General features: G+C 38.6%; 1 protein-coding gene across 4 annotated transcripts in view; it reads left to right on the top strand.

The window, feature by feature from the left end:
* Positions 1–15513, top strand: part of zdhhc8b (zDHHC palmitoyltransferase 8b) — a 135196-nt gene that overhangs the window by 68832 nt on the left and 50851 nt on the right.

Raw genomic sequence — 15513 nt, 5'->3', positions numbered from 1 at the left:
GACCCTTGCTTTGTGGATTGTTTATGCTGTTAGCTGCCTGGGCTGATCACTTTGCCTCTGATCTGACTACTCTTTTGGATTTCCTTTTATGTTACTGTTTGCTCCTGCTTGTGGCCATTGCTAGTGGTGGGCAAAGCAAGGCTTCAGTCACCCACTTAAAGGGTCACGAAACACCAAAACACATTTTTTGAGCTGTTGACAGTCGTATATGTGTCCCACACTGCTAAAAACACTATTAGGACACCTATATTTCACTAAAAAGTGTAAATTGGTTGTTTTTGCGTTATTTCAAGCAAATTCGTACTTCTGGTTTGAAACGAATTTTTGAAGCTGTGTCATGGTCATGACATAATAGCCTGTATTCCAGCGTGCAGACTGGACGTCTGTGCCAGAGTGAGTCTTATTACTTCTTACAGTGTGATGCATTAATGCATGAGTAAGGCTTGGTTCAAACCAATCAGCGCGCTCTATTTTGCAACTTCATTAATATTCATTAGTGTCACTGTTTACACCAGAGACGCCACGTTGTGTTGGCAAAACAAGCGTGAAGTGTTGCTTTTATAGTTTGCTGCCATTAAGTTTCGTTTTCATTTTCTCTCTGTGAGAGCGCAGACTCACGTGTGGATTAACAGTGTACGCGACGCTCGACAACAATAACTTACGTGTCTAAGGAGGATTATTGTTTACCTGAGAGCTGTTCTCATCTGCAAACGCTGAGATCTGGATTTGCTTGTAGTATTCTCTTCATAAAGACGCGGCTCTAGTTGCTGGTGATTGTCCTGTCTCTACAGATTTGGTAAGTGAGCGACCAGTGCTCTTTGTTTATTCAGTTTGTTCGTATCGAATTAAGTTAACTATTGCACTGAGTGCAAACTTGTTAGCACCGCATTTTGTGACCGGAATAACACACACGGCTTTCTGACGCTACCTGCCGTGTGCATCTAAGTTTCCGGGAATTGCGGAGCTTTTTTTCTCTCATTCGCCGTGCGGTATCAAACATTGCATGAAAAATACACGCTTAGAGCAGATCCTCGAATCAAATATCGCGTTTGTCGCGAGGGGCATGAATGAATTCCCTGAATGAAAGAGCCAAACTGCAGTTAAAGTCCAACATTTAATAATCTGGCAAATAATTCAACTACAGATGTCCATGTAGGTTAAACACAATGACTGTAAAAAATACACCATCACTTTCTCGTGTGTGTATTTTGACTGAAACTCGCGCATGCCCAAATAGACACTCCCACACCATCCCACTTTAGTTCCTCCGACACTCCCCCCTAAACAGAGCTGGACACGCCCACTTTTCTGCCTTTTTCCAAAGTAGAGGTGTGAAAACACCCTGCTGAAACGAGGGGCTTTCATGGCCCTTTAAGCTAAGCAGGGCTGCGCCCGGTCAATACTTGAGTGGGAGACCACATGGGAAAGCTAGGTTTTCTGCACCTGCATTCCCATCAGGAGACTGCCGGTGAATTCGGAAGTTTTCAACTAAAAGTTTTCAGGAGCAAGCTTTCAACTTTGAATAAAAGCTTTAGAGAAAGTGCAGTCCTGTCGATCTGCCTCTTATTTTGTGCTGATTTGGCTGTGTACAGTTTCTGTCACTGGAGCTCAGCATTCACTGACATTTCTGCAGACCAAACGGAGAGAATGCGCTCCGATTTGGTGTCCTATTTTTGTGTGCGTCTGTGGGGAGAGAAAGCAGAACGCTTCTTTGACACACACATCATGATTCCTTGACTTTCTTTTGCTCTTCTCTTGGGAAGACAGCATGATGTCTCCTGTCTGTCGCTCTCAGAGGAATACATCTGCACTTTTCCCTCACAACTCTCTACTCTAATGCATGTTTTGAGCTCCACAGCATTATGTCGTTTTGCTCAAATGTCTCGTTTTTTTTCTTTTCGCATTTGCTTTGAGCACTTTGCAATGTCCTATTTATAATGTTATCAGGGAACATTTTTTTTATCTGGAGAGTCTTTAAAGGAATAATATGTAAATGTAATTCCTTTAAAATGGTAGAATTATTATTATTATTTTTTTAAAGTAAGTCTTAAACTGTTTTAGGTTTTTTTTTGTATTTTACAGCAGTGGTCTTCAACGTTTTTGTCATGGCAAACCGGTCAACGCTATGCGACCATCTACCGTCTTCTCCGATGATGACAAGCTGACAAAACATTGCTGCAACTCTTGATACAAATTTGGGAAAATAAAAACACTGCTGTGCTACCAAAATGTGTATATTCCATACAAAATATGAAGCTGATCAGTCAATTCTTGTCACGTGGCTCATGGCATTCTGAAAATGTTTTCGACTTGGGGCGCCTGGAAGGCGAGCGTGTTGCGCCACTTGCACACAATGCTCCCAATATGTGCGCACAAGCCGTGCACCTCCATTAAGAATAACAAAATTTTTGCGATCTCCAGCAGTTAATCTTCTATCTGCACAGACAAACAATGAACACAAATTATTAAAACAGGTTTTACAGGGAAAAAGACAGCGCTCATTCAGTAAAGGCACAGTTGAACATGTGTTTTAAGTCTTGATTTGAATGAGCCTAATGTTGGAGCACATCTGATCATTTCTGGAAGCTGATTCCAGCAGCGAGGGGTGAGTAGCTGAAGGTGGATTCACCCTGCTTCGACTGAACTCTTGGAATTTCTAATTTACTCAATCCTAATGATCTAAGTGATCTGTTATCAGTGGCGTAGCAGACGGGCCCGCAGGGCACGCACCGCGGGGGGGCCCCGCGTGATTAGGGGGCCCCGCGTCGTCGCGATTTTCAATAATTGATAATCCGGCAACCGCAATAATAAAACTCTTGGGAACAACTGTGGTCGGAACCAAAGTTCACAGGTCTGTGTTCTCTGAACACCTCTCAAGCGGTGGACTACTTCATTCTAATTGCTTGCCGCCAATGTTGCCAACTTAGCGACTTTGTCATTAGATTTAGCTATTTTTCAGACCCCCCTAGCGACAAATCTAGTGACTTTTTTGTGTGTTATTGGAGATTTTTTTTGTAGACTATCATTTGTCCATACTGTACCATCCCTACTCTTCTCAACGAGCTGCGTGTGATGCCGCCGACCCCTCCCCCGCCTCACAGCACTGACAGGCGGCCCAGTCAGTCCTCGTACAGCAGCCTCTCCCACCTGCAGCCCGAGAGCAGATCACCCCTCTGCGTACCGACGACAAATGATTTAGCACAGGCAGTGTGAAGGTATTTCCCTTGTACAGTCAAACCGATCTACTTCTCCTTTATTTTAACAATTTAATTGGACCGTTTATTCTTTTCTTGTTCACAATCACAGATATTTTAGTGACAGTTTCTGAACTTGTCTGAGTTTATTACATATGAGAGATTACTGCACATTCACTACACATCTATAATGACATACTGTATTCAAACAGCAATACATTTAGTTAAATAAACATGCTTTTATAAAGTGTAGTGCAATTATAAATACCCCTTCATTAACCATAGGCTGTTAAACAAACAGAAACAGTAGAACGTGATGACGTCAGTGATATGCAAATTGACGTATGACGCATCCATCCCCCCCCCAAACTTCAACAGGGGGCCCCGTCAGCGATCCCTGCAGGGGGGCCTCCGCATTTTGCGCTACGCCACAGTCTGTTATGTTTGTATTTAGTGAGTATATTGGTACTAGGCCATTTAGTGATTTACAGACAAGTAGTAATACTTTAAAATCTTTTCTGAATGTAACTGGGAGCCAGTGTAATGACCTCAGAATTTTTTCAGGAGGTTTGATGTCCTCTGATTTTCTGTCTCCAGTCAGAATCCTGGCAGCAGCGTTCTGAATGTGCTACAACTGTCTGACTGTCTCTTTGGCAAGGTCAGTGGCCAGAAGTCCATTACAGTAATCCACTCTGCTGGTGATAAAATCATGAACAGACCTTAATGCAAACAAAGCATTTAATACTTACAATGTTTTGAGATGATAGTATGCGATTTACTTACTGCTTTGATATGACTGCTAAAACTTAAATCTGACTACAGAATCACACTAAGATTCCTGAACATGACACTAAGAATCAGTCATCTGTCTTTTAAGAGCAGCAATATCAGATGAGCAATTTTAAAGAAAATACTTGGGTCGGATTGAAAATCACTAATCACTGCTATGCTTTCCCTTAACAAAATGCTAATTTATTAACATTATTAAGGGCCAAATTTAGCAAATCTTTTTCCAAAGGGAAGAGATACAATCTTAGAATCACCCTTTTGATGTATTAATACCTCAGACATGCTCTCCCTCATGATTTTGCTTCAGTTCAATGGTTTTAACAGTGCATTAGTAAATCTCAAGTACTTTATGCATTAGTGTGCAGTTTTTTCTGTGCAATTAAAAGTATGCAAAGACCAAACTATTAAAGTTGCCTAATGAAATGCTTAAAGAATATACAGTAACTTCCCCCTTGTGTTCATTTAAATGTTAGTTACATTTTCTTGAAGCAAACTTTTAATGGTTTTTGCTGCTAATCACCTTATTCTTTGCGTACAAGTGGGCGCAGCCATTTGAATCTTTTTGGCTCGAGACGTCCAGTCTCATTCACTTCCATTCATTTTTAGATGTTAAAAACGGCTTGTTTTGCTGATTGATGTTGCAAACTGATATTTTCTTATTATATTATTCTGCCATGCAAACACCTGTCTGTGGAGCAAGCAGTTTGACTGTTTTCTGCAGTTTATTATTCCTAGTCATTTCTCTCAAAGGAAGCTGAATCGGAAGCTCTAAAACAGAGGTGCTCAAAGTAGGACCCGCGGGCCAAAATTGGCCCATTGTAACCTTTTATTTGGCACACCATCCCATCTGAGAGGAGGATTAGAATGATGGAGAGGGTTGGGGCAAATGCATTTAACACAGAGATGATCATTTTTAATTTGAAGTAACCTTTTTTGTTTGTTTTATTGCTTTTTATTTATTTTATTAAGAGCAAACTAAAATGAAATGTTTCAATTAAATGTTATAAAAGAATCTTATTTTGTTTTAAACTGTAAATAATGTCACTTTACGGATAGAGAACTATGCAGAAGACATCGGTGAGCAAATCAAGGCAACAACTAGTGTAATTCTGTAAAAAAAAAAAAGATTTTTGCTGTAATAAGTTTATTTTAAACTAAAGAATAAGGTCAATACACTATAAATCATTTTTTGGTTTTAATTAATTATTGCAATCTTGCTGATTAAAAGTATAATTGACAAAAATAATGACTGACTTGACTTTTGAAGAATTTTAAATTTTCATTGAATTTTAGATAAAATACTTGCTAAATAAAATAAGATGAAAACCTGTTTTAATAATTTGTGTTCATTGTTTTTTATTTCTTATGCTTGTTTCTTTTATTATTGTTTATGTAAAGCACTTTGAATTGCCATTATGCATGTGCTAAATAAATGAACTTGCCTTGCAATTTTAATGTAAAATGTGCCTGTAATGTATTTTGACTCCGGAATAAAGTGCTAGAGCTTTTACTATGGTGTCAGAAATCCCCCCACCCCCATGTGACATTTAGAAATGTGCTTTGTTGCCATTTGACCTGAGACCCACAAACTGTCACTGGGAAACTAAGCTTGGCATTTTTCCTGCTGTTATTTCTTCCCTCGGAGAGCATGTATTCATTTTCATCATGTCTTATTGAACAGCTCCGAGGCTGGTCTTTGTGCGGCGGAGAACATTACAAAATGTCAGAACTGAGACAATTTGGATAAAGGCCACGGGAAAAGAGCAATTATAAGAGATTGTGGCACCTGGTGAAAAAATCCTTAATTATCTGACAGATGTTTATTAACTTACAATCTAACTTTCCTGTTTTCACTGGTTTTGTAAGATGGTTGACCGTACTAACTGAAACAGCAAAATATACAACAGAAGGCCCTTTTATACCAAAAAAAAAAAAAAGGTGGTGATGCCAGATCTGTGAATTCTCGAATATTTCATATTTTAACTACAACCCCAAATCAGAAAAAGTTGGGACAGTATGGTAAATGCAGTTTAAAAAATAAAGTAGCAATTTCTAAATTTACTTTAACTTGTATTTCATTGCAGACATCACAAAAAGCATTATTTAATGTGTTCCCCATGAATTTTATTGGTTTTTCTTTTAGTTTTTTTTTTTTTTCTTCAAAAACACGCATTCCAATTTGGTTGCAACACATTTCAAAAAAGTTGTGAGTAGAGAAATTTAGGTTTACTGGTAAATTAGTTAAATAATAATGTGATATAATGAACCAAAACAGCAGCATCCAGGAAAGGTCTAGTCCTTTAGGAGCAAAGATGGGCAGAGGATAGCCAGTTTGCCTAAAAACCATGGGAAAATAGTTGAAATGTTTAAAAACAATGTTTCTCAAAGAAAGATAGGAAGACATTTGGATTTTTAACCTTCATCAGTGCTTAACAGAATTAAAATATTCAAGGAATCTGGAGAAATTTCAGTGCGTAAAGGACAAGGGCGTGAGCCTAAGCTGAACTATCGTGATCCCCGATTCCATATGCGGCACTGCGTCTAGAATCATCATTAATCTATGAATGATATCACCACATGAGCTCAGGACTACTTTGGCGAACATTTGTCAAGTACCACAAAACATGGTTTCATCCACAAATGCCAGTTAAAACTGTGCCAAAAGGAAGCCCTATGTTAACAGTATTCATCGACTTCTCTGTACTGTGGTCAAATAAATCATTATTTCTGGTATTTTTTGGAGAAATTTACGCCGTGTGCTTTGGACCAAAGAAAAAAAAGAAACATCCAGACAGTTACCAGCAACAAGTCCAAAAGCCAGGGTATGTCATTGTATGGGGTTGGTTCAGTGCCCTTGGCAAAGGTAACTTGCACTTCTGTGATAGCACCATTAATGCTGAAAAGTACATACAGATTTTGGAGCACAATATGCTGCCTTCTTTTTCAGGGATGCCCATGCACTTCAACAAGACAATGCAAAAGCACATTCTGCACACATTACAAGTCCTGGCTGCGGAGGAAGAAGATGCAGGTACTTGACGGGCGGGTCAGCAATTCTGAACTGTCTCCAATAGAGAATGTGTGGGTCTTTTTGAAGCTCAAAGTGTGACAATGAACAACCTGTAATGTTTCCCACCGTAAGGCTTGTTTGCATGAAGAATAGAACAAAATCACACCTGAAATACTTCATAACTTGGTGTATTGGGTCTTTTATGTGTTGGGAAATGGAACAGCAACATTACAAAGTGGTAAATGCTTTACTACCATAACTTTTTTGAAATGTGTTGAAAGAACCATAATTGGAATGTGTTTATTTTGAAAAAAAAAAAAGCAATAAATATCACTAGGAACATAGTAAAGAATTTGTTATAAATAAATAATTTAAAGAAATTGTTGGATTGTCTGCAATGAAATACAAGTCAAAGTAAATTTAGAAATCACTGTCCTGACTTTCTGAATTGGGGTTGTAACCAGTGGTGTAAAGTAACAAATTACAAATCCTCAAATTACTGTAATTGAGTAGTATTTCTCAGGAAATTGTAATTTACTAAGTAGTTTTAAAAAATGTGTGCTTTTACATTCACTTGAGTACATTCTTAGTGCTGTATCGGTTTTTTTACTCCACTACTTCCCTTCAACCTGCTGTCACTACTTTATTTTTTCCTGTCTGTGAGGATTAGAAAAACCAGTCCTGTGATTCCTGTCCAATCAAATCGCACATATTAATTAAATCAAAACATAATGAACTACCTCAAGACATGTGCGCTATGTAATTGCAGTAAACTGTTTGGAAGTATTAAAAGTGTCCAAAATCTTTACATGCATTGACCCAGAGACTGTTTAGATGCAGGTCACTGATGAGAAGATGAAGTGTGTAAACTGTATGATGACCGAAATGGCCTTTAACACCCAGCAGGTACAAGACGTCAACATGGCATCAGATTGACGATGTACCCTAACGCCATGGAGGTTGTAATGTTATTTAATTTTTTTTAATGAAAATTGGGTTGATGTCAGAACTCAACGTCAGGCTGACGTCAATGTCCAACGTCCAGCCTAAAACCAACCAAATATCAACGTCTGATGTTTCAGCTTGACGTTGTGTGGACGTTTCCACTATGACGTCTATCAGATGTTGGATTTTGGTGCCATACCTGATGAATAAATGTCAGTATTTGACATCAATATGACGTTGGTTTAAGATGTTGGCTCGACTTTGGATTTTGATCACTTTCTAATAACCTAAAATCAACCAAATATCAACGTCATTTGACGTCATTATTGGACATCAAAATAACATTGTCCTTAGACACGGGCTTGACCTTAAATTTTGGTCACCTGACATCACAACCTAAATCTAACCTAATATTAACATCTTACGACGTTGTGTGCCTGCAGGGCAAAAACTAAATGCACTACATACAGTGTAATACTCACTACTCACTACTCTTAAGTACTTTTGAAAGGGCTACTTTTTACTCATACTTCGAGTAATATCTACAACAGATACTTTTACTCTACTAGCACTACTTTTTTGGGCAGGTAATGGTGCTTTTACTTGAGTACGATTTTTCATTACTCTTTCCATTTTGCGCCAGACGGCACACCACACACCAGCTGATTGGTGGAGAGGAGACAGAGATGAAGCCAATTGGAATATGGGGATGGTTAGGAGGCCATGATGGACAGAGGCCAGTGGGCAAATTTGGGATTTTTAACGACCACAGAGAGTCGGGACCTCGGTTTAACGTCTCATCCGAAAGACGGATCTTCTTGTATCATCATAGCTATAATTCCATCTATCTGTTTTTATGTGCATTTTGGAAAACTGCATAAAAATGCTTAAAGGAAATGTTTAGGAGGTGGAGGTAAAGTGTCATGGCTTGGTGACGCTTTTAGCTGGAGGTACATGACAGACCGAATGCAAATGTCTGTCAGAATTTCTTTTAGCAACATGTGACTACGTTCATCGTCCAATCGTTTTTTTTTGTTAGACAATAAAAAAAAATAGTTTTTGTGCTTCGTTCTCCTTGACTTAACATGGGAGGACTAATTTTTGAGCTGTCGTCTTTGTGCTCTCCGGGAGATGTCAATCATTCTCATTTGAAGAGGGAGAGGAGGTGATCTCACAAGTGCCAAAGTAAACAATCTGTCTCTTTCTCTTTCTCTCTCTCTTTCTCTCGTCTATCAGCATCTCCTGCTGGAACAAAGGCAGTTCCTTTTTGAGGCTGAAGTTTAGAGAGAGATTTCCACTGAGCGGTCATTAATGCAGCAGCCAAACTGATTTCCTTCCATTCTCATGTGGGGAAACGTCTCAGACACTTCTTAATGAGTAGATTAGATAGATGGAGAGGAAAATTTCGGGCCGAGCGAGAGACAGCGATTATGTTCATTCCTCATCTGTTCCTTCTCTTCAGAGATTTATTCACTGCTTAGAGGCCCGTGATCGCTGTGCATGCTGCAGTAATTGCGGTGGGTGTTTTTGTGCTATTTATGCTTTTGTGATGCATTGTTAGGACGCCTCGCACATTCATGCTTTGTTTAATGAGTAAATGAATATATCATGCAAAAACGATATCCTGGCAGCGTGGATTTGAATGCAGATTCGAGACAAAAACTTCAAAGGACTATGTCTTAGATGCTTGTGTAATTAAATGTGATTATTAATGTTCGCACACAACTTCTGAGTCATGTTCTGGACAATATTTGCATATGTATAAGGCCTGGATACAATTATTAGTGAAGCTGGAGCAGGCTCTTTGGATTGCTCATGTTATTGCAACCACCAAACCAATGAGCTTCACGTTCGAACTCCGCTTGCAAAAACCACTTAGTTTTTTATTTTTTATCATGAAATGTCAAGTCTAGCATTTCCATAAGTTAATGTGCTCATATTACAAATAAGTGCCCTCATCAGTCTGTGGGAGTGACCCTGCTTTTAGATTATCTGTCTTGCATAATATTCACACTGAGTCATTGGGGTCAAGGGTTTCCAGATGAATTTAATAGCCTTTAGTGCTTAGAAACACATCAAGATCTCTTGTGTGAAACTAAATGCTGTGGTCGTACCGTTTTACCCATGATTCTCCGCTCATGAACTTGTTTAATAGATGTTTTACATACACTATATTTGTTTATGTAACATACCTGTGAGTTTGCTTTTGTGTTTGTATGTGTGTGTGTTGTACAAGTTTTAGGGCTGGCTTCCATTTAATGAAGAAATGTGGCTTTTAATTATATCTATCTGTCTTTCTATCAATCTGTTGCTCAATTTTTCTCTCTCGGGTTCTTTCACTGTGCCATTATATCATCCATCCATCTGTTCAATCCATCTATTAATCCATCCCTCCATGTTTCATTTGTTCCATCCATGTGTTTTCTCATCCATCCATTTATCCCTCCATGTGTTTCATCCATTCATGTTTCATCCATCCATGTTTCATCCAGCCAACTATCCATGTTTTTCATCCAATCATTCATGTTTCATTCATCCATGTGTTTTATCCATCCATCCATCCATCCATCCATCAATGTTATTCATTCATCCATACATATTTTTTCTATCCATCCATTCATTCATCCATCTATCCATCCATCCATCCATCCATCCATTCATCCATCTCTCCATGTGTTTCATCCATCCATTCATGTGTTTCATCCATCCATACATGTGTACCATCATTCATCCATCATCGTTTTTTCATCCATCAATTCATCCGCGTTTCATCCATCCATCCATCCATCCATCCATCAATCCATCCATTTATCCATCCATTCATGTCTCATCCATACATCTATGTTTCATCCATACATTAATGTATCATCCATCCATCCATGTGCTTCATCCATCTATTCATGTATTTTATCCATTAATCTATCCCTCCATCCATCAATGCTTTTCATCCATCCATACATTAATGTTTTTCATCCATCCATTCATCCATCCATTTGTTTCTTCCATCCATCCATCCATTCATCCATGCATTCATGCGTTTCATCCTTCAATTCATGTTTCATCCATTCATCTGTGTTTCATCCATCCATACATGTGTTTGATCCATCCATCCATCCATCCATCCATCCATCCATCCATCCATCCTTTCATCCATCCATCATCAATGTTTTTCATCCATCCATACATCAATGTTTTCATCCATCCATCCTTCAATCAATCCGTGTTTCATCCATCCATTTATCCATCCATTCATATTTCATCCATACGTTCATGTTTCATGCATCCATCCATCCACGTTTCATCCATCCATACGCGTTTCATCCATCCATCCATGTGCTTTATCCATTAATCCATCCATCCACCCACCCACTCATCCATCCATATGTGTTTCCTCCGTTCATTCATGTTTCATCTATTTATCCATCCATCCATTCATCCCTCCATGTTTTATCCATCCATCTGTTTTTAATCCATCCATTCATTTGTTTCATCCATCCATCCATGCATTTCATCCATGAATTCATGTTTCATCCATCCATTTATCTATTCATTCATGTTTCATCTATCTATCCATCCATCCCTCCATGTGTTTCCTCTATCCATCCATGTTTCAACAATACATCCATCCATGATTTTCATCCGTACATGTTTATCCATCCATCATCCATCCATCATCAATGTTTTTAATCCATCCATCCATCAATGTTTTCCATCCATGCTTCAGTGTTTCATCCATCCATCCATTTATCCATCAGTTCATGTTTCATCCATACAACCATGTGTTTCATCCCTCCATCCACGGGTTTCATCCATCTATCCATTCATCCATCCATCCATCAATGTTTTTCATTCATCTATCCATCCATCTGTCCATCCATTCTATCAATCCGACTGTCTGAAGTGTTGTTCCATCAATTCAATTTTTAACATTTTAACTTTTTTAAAGCTCTCACTTCAAGATTGATTTGACTATTTGTATTATTTTTTCAATATTTAACTTAATTTCCAAAAACAAATGTAAAACATTGCAGCTTAATTTTTTTCTCACTTTCTGTTTGCAGTGTGCAGGTTAATGCCAAGGAAGCTGGAGAGATACGAATTCTAGATTTCTCTGTGATATAAGACTTTCCATCATCCACTTTGTTCATCTCTCGCTCCCATCTCGGCGTTTCTATCCCTCGTTCCTCTGTTGGAGTGGATGGATTTGTGTGCTGTAAATAGCAGCACCTGTTCAGCAGAGATTAACAGGAAGCAAAGGGTTATTCTGGGCATAAGGAGGTGCCCTGACTCAATGTTGCTGTGTACCGTTGGTTCTGCTTGCAATTGAAACAGAATAGAGGTTACAAGACCAGATTGACCAAAAGAGAGGGAGAGAGCGCAAGAGAGATTGAATGCCCTCATAGTAATAGGAAAGTGCCCATATGGGGAGCTATTTTTAAACAGTAAAGGAGCTTCATGAAATGATTGTGGACTATTACTCACACCAGATAATAGACATGCTTTTGGATATTTGGGTAAGGCCATTGATGCAGCTCTGATATTGGTAAAGCGATCTATTCTAAAGCCAGAAATAATAAGACTCCTGTTCATGTTAGATATCCTGAGTTTTCCACATTTGTTGCACTGGGATTTCAGCTTATTTGGCGCTCCATTTGGCACTCTTGGTTTGAAAACAGTGTGTGTCTGAATAGGCACGGGTGGTGAGCTATATATAGTTGTTCTTTGCTGGGCACATATTCGTACAGTAAAGTGGAATGCCTAGCCAGAGTTCGTTTTCTGATTAGCATAAATCCATATTTATCAGGGGTCACCACAGCAGAATGAACCATCAACTGTTTTGACAAATGTTTTATGCAGGGTATGCCCTTGAAGCTGCAATCCAGAACTGGGAAACACCAATACATTCTCAAATCAACACACACTCATACACTGGCCAATTCAGTTCATCCAATTCACTTATACTGCATGTCTTTAGACCAACCGGAGCACCTGGAGGGAACCCACACGAACACGGGGAGAACATGCAAACTCCACACAGAGATGCCAACTGACCCAGTCGAGACTTTAACTAGTGACCTTCTTGCTGTGAGGGAATACTGCTAGCTACTGAGACACCATGCCGTCAGTTTATTGTTTGTTTTTCTGAAAAGTTTTATGCACAAAAATAGCGACTAGTACTGGCGGAAGTCGCCATATTGAGCTGCCATATTGAGATTAAATGTTCAGCCAGACAGCATTTACTTAGTCTCTGGAATATTATTTTCATCAGATATATCTGCCAGTGCAACATAATGAAAAATTTGTGAATTCACTTTATGTAATCTTGATTGAGCACAACACACACACACACACACACACACACACACAAGCACATGCACACGACTGTTTGCCCTCTTTCTAACCACTCACTCCATCTCTCTGTCTCTGTCCAGATGGCTCAGTGTAGGTTTTGGTCCAGACACACATTGGTTCAGAGAAACACACACACACACACACACACACACACAATAAAAAGCTGAAAACTATAAATATTTATGTTAAATGTTACATCTGACGTTGTGTTTTGTACTTCATATGGTTGTCATTTCACTAATGCTCCTAGAAAAGCCCCCTTTACGTCACATTTTTGAACTCCACTAGCACATGGCCGGCACATTGCCTTTGTATTGTTGGATTGTTTGACAAAAAACGTATATCACTTTGTTATGAGAAGGTACTGTGTAAAACATTTTCTCCCCTCACAGGAAAAGATATCAGCCAGCTGCTCTTAATATGATTTTGTTTTATCACTTAGGATATCATTTTTCTGACTTTCTCACTTTATCGGGCATAAAATATGAAAGTTGCTATGATTTCAGTTTATTTCTGTCTTTTTCAGATAAAAACAGATACATTTCCTAAAAAATATGGTATTACGGACACCATTATGAAATACAGTATCTATCTATCTATCTATCTATCTATCTATCTATCTATCTATCTATCTATCTATCTATCTATCTATCTATCTATCTATCTATCTATCTATCTATCTATCTATCTATCTATCTATCTATCTATCTATCTATCTATCTATCTATCTATCTATATCTGTCTATCTGTCTGTCTGTCTATCTATGTCTATCTTCACTCATCTACTGTACAATCCATCCACTTATCCATTCATCTGTTCGTCCTTCTTTTGTTCTTTCCGTCCATCCATTACTCCATCCGTTTATCCTTCTTTTGTTCTTTCCATCTATCCATCTATTTGTCCCACCTTCTTTTGTTCTTTCCATCCTCCATCTATCTGTCCATCCTCCTTTTGTTCTTTCTATCCATCCATCCAAACATCCTTCTTTTGTTCTTTTTATCCATCCATCCATCTTTTGTTATATCTGTCGTTCCATCCATCCATCCATCCATCCATCCATCCATCCATCCATCCATCCATCCATCCATCCATCCATCCATCCATCCATCCTTCTTTTGCTCTATCTGTCATTCCATCTATATATCCATCCATCCTTCCATCCATCCATCATCCATCCTGCTTTTACTCTATCTGTCATTCCATCCGTATATCCATCCATCTTTTGCTTTATCTGTCATTCCATCTATCCATCCATCCATCCTTCTTTTGCTTTATCTGTCATTCCATCTATCCATCCATCCATCCATCCTTCTTTTGCTCTATCTGTCATTCCATCTATATATCCATCCATCCTTCTATCCATCCATCATCCATCCTGCTTTTACTCTATCTGTCATTCCATCCGTATATCCATCCATCTTTTGCTTTATCTGTCATTCCATCTATCCATCCATCCATCCATCCTTCTTTTGCTCTATCTGTCATTCCATTCACATATCCATCCATCCATCCATGCATCCGTCTGTCCTTTGTTGTTTCCATCCATCCATCCATCCATCCATCCATCCATCCATCCATCCATCCATCCATCCATCTTTTGTTCTTTCCATCCAATCCCCATCACCATTGTTTGTCTGTCTGTCATTTGTTTATTCTTTCATCTCTTCAGTTCATTATTCATTAGTGTTTTGTATCTGCACCAAGTCACTGATTTACAAATCATTCTATCAATGATTTAATAAACCACAGTCATATAAAATGCCTGTTATATATTTAAGCTAATGTGAAATCAGATTTTACAAAGTTTATTTTGCTAGCACACATTGTCACCCTTTAGGTGAACAAAGAATTCTTCCAAGTTATCACACGGAAACAAAAATGTTTGTTGTAGTAATCTTCAATCGAAGTCTGACTATTTGTTTCAGTGTTTGGAATGGCGATCCTTTTCTGATGATGTCAGTTTGACTGCTTCAGCTGCAATATTCTTAATCCTGCCTCCTTGACCGTAAATTAGAGGCAATGATGCGCAAAAAAAAAAAAAACAGCCCCGCCCCTTTCTCAATATTTAATTTTAGTTGAAAGTACATCAACATACTCAAATAAAAATCTCAGCAACTTCTGGTTAACACAGACTTTAATTTCAGTTTGGTTCTGTTCAGTCATACCAGAACCAATCACAACTTTCAGCGTTTTCTTTTGGTTCAAATGCACATTCACTGGCA

Source organism: Danio rerio, chromosome 5 (assembly GCF_052040795.2).
Source record: "Danio rerio strain M-AB ecotype USA chromosome 5, GRCz13ab, whole genome shotgun sequence".
NCBI lineage: Eukaryota > Metazoa > Chordata > Actinopteri > Cypriniformes > Danionidae > Danio > Danio rerio.
This window is presented reverse-complemented; position numbering and strand designations above follow the sequence as displayed.